Source organism: Humulus lupulus, chromosome 9 (assembly GCF_963169125.1).
Source record: "Humulus lupulus chromosome 9, drHumLupu1.1, whole genome shotgun sequence".
In the NCBI taxonomy this organism is placed as follows: Eukaryota; Viridiplantae; Streptophyta; class Magnoliopsida; order Rosales; family Cannabaceae; genus Humulus; species Humulus lupulus.
In genome coordinates this window covers 150131521-150134292 of record NC_084801.1, presented here as the reverse complement: position 1 = coordinate 150134292, position 2772 = coordinate 150131521, and positions in this window count along the sequence as shown.

Genomic DNA, 2772 nt, shown 5'->3' with positions numbered 1-2772 from the left:
AATAATGTTTATCGGAAAAAAAAAGTAGAAAAAAAAATTAGGGGTACAAATATATATACATATAAAAAAATTATAAAAAAGAACTAAATTGTAAAACATTACCCAATTACAAATTATAAAAAATAAATTCAAGAGGGCAGCTTCCCTTCCACCTAACAATCTCTTACTCGGTATCAATTAAGATGAAATTAAAACATATAAAATCTTTTTAAAAATATACAAAAATTATTCCGGAGATTATAAATACATGGTGGAAAATAGGAATCATAAATTTTTTTAAAAAAATCAAGCATATTTTTTAATCAAATAAGTATATAAAAAAATTCTTAAATTTTATACATTCTTTCTAATTAATTGGGTAAAATAAACATATGATGAATTAATGGATCAAAAAAAAAATTCTTAAAAAACACTTCTCCATTCCTCGTTTATTTCCTAGCATAGACGGCAATGCATGAGATTTGATTAATATTACTCAAAAATCATAATTTTTTTTTGAGAAAAATATCATAATAAATTTGAACCACTTAAAAATTTGTGTATTGGCAAATTAGATTATATGATGGGATCTCAGTTGATATTGACAGCATTATTTGTTTACTTTCTCTCTATTTAATACAAAAAAAAAAAAAAAATCAAATTTTAAAATAAAAAAAAAAACAAAGAATAATTCATACACCGACACACGCCGCGAATTAAACCAAGAAAGAAACTCATCTCACCGACTAAAAGATAAAATGAAATAAAAATTCAAAACAAAAACCAAAACAAAAAAAATATACGTAAAAACAAAAAATATAAATAGGATCCATATATATAAACAATTCTTTTGTAGGGCTTCACTTTAAGCCCTATCAGTAGGGCTCTCAGTGTTTCTCGACCTGTGAACAGCTTTCGGCGCGACTTTTTTTTATGACCGTGTATATTGTAGCTATTTAGAGCATCCTGCAAACTTTCAGAAAATTCCGAATAGTTTACAGTATCGAAAACTAGGTTCAAACATGTTGTTTTTCACGCGCATAAAAAAATTAATCAGAATTTTTTGGTACTGTAAACTATTCAAAAAATTTTGAAAATTTGCAGGATGCTCTAAATAGCTACAATATACACCGTCATAAAAAAAAATCGCGTCAAAAACTGTTCATGGGTTGTAAACACTGAGAGCCTACCAATAGGGCTTAAAATGAAACTCCATAGGAAAATTCCCGTGTATATATATATATATATATATAAATATGACTTTATGAGAAAGAGTCGTACATAAGTACTGACTAACCAGCTATAAACCATTATTTTTTGTCTGTGTGTTTGGCAACAGTTAAAAAAATAGTTTTTTATTTAAATAATAAAAAATTTAATAATTCTATTTTTATTTATTATTTTTAAAAATTTAAATAAAATTTATTAAATTTTGAAAATATAATTTTTCCGCTTTCAAAAACTTTTTAAATCGTTTTTCGACTTTTTATTTTTTTTCTTCTTCAAATTAACAATTTATTTTATATTGTTAAACAAAAAATAAAAATAGAAGTTATCAAACACATTTATTATTTTTTATTTTTAAAAAAAAAAATAAAAAATAGTTACCAAACATATTTTTATCTTTTAAAAATAAAAAAGCAAAAATAAAAATAATATTTCTATTTTTGTGTTTAAACAAAATTTATCAAACACAATCATAATTGTTTATTTATTTTTCTACAAAGAAATATGTGTTTATTTATTTTTGGTGAATTTTTGGCGTAATATTCTGAGATAATTAATAGGATCAACCAAATATTTTAAATATATAACTAATTAATATGATCACCAAAAGGTGGTGTTTATATATGACTTTGGGTGTACCACCATTGTATGTTTTCTAGATGGGGATTTCGATATAGTTCTTTGATGTTTGTTTTTTGAGTTTTTGTCTGTTTTTTGTCAGAGATTGTCTTAATTTGTAGGTTAATATGCTATATATATATATATATATATATATATATGAGTGTATTCAGCTTGGTTAGCTTATCATTTTGGTGATCATTTTTTTTTTGTGAGATTTGTACATTACTTTTAGAGTTGCCTGACCTATAAGATTGTGGTCCATTTTAATCCTGTAGTTACCTCCACAGTGAGATTGTCAGTAGTATCAGTTTGAGTATTCTTTCTATAGTGTTCATCGCCAAGGTTTGCTCTGGGCCTTGGCTGAGCCTGCTAAGCTCCTTGTTCAGCCCTCCTGGTGGTCGTGCTCCCTCGGGGACGTCCTCTGGGCCTTGGGGGTGGTGCCTGGACCTCAGGGGCCTATGTGGCCAATTCTTTATTGCACCTTGTGGCCTCTACCAATTGTTGGCGCAGTTGGCGATTCTCTTGTTCAACAATAGGGATATACCTCTCAGCATTATAATAGAGGTCCTCATTAGGCCTGGGAGAAGGCGATCCCTAGGAGTCAGAGGATGCACTCCCCTCATCTAGGTCGTGGTCTGTCATTGGTTGCTTCCCAGGTCATCGTGGGTAATCTTCAGTGTGAGGAGTTTGCTCCTCAGGTATTTGGGGCAATGGTCACCCACCAACACTTGGGTTGTTCGCAGCGGCCATTAGTAATTCAGGAGGTTTCTGACTAAACAATCCAACGATTTGCTTAATGCTCTCAATGAAAGCACCAAATTGTTGGCGTCGTTTTTCATCAACTTAAATTAGAAGAGCACTAAACAAAGATATAAAAAATAAGAAAAGAACAGAAGGATTTTTTACGTGGTTCACCAATTAAAATCTGCCTAGTCCACAAATCAA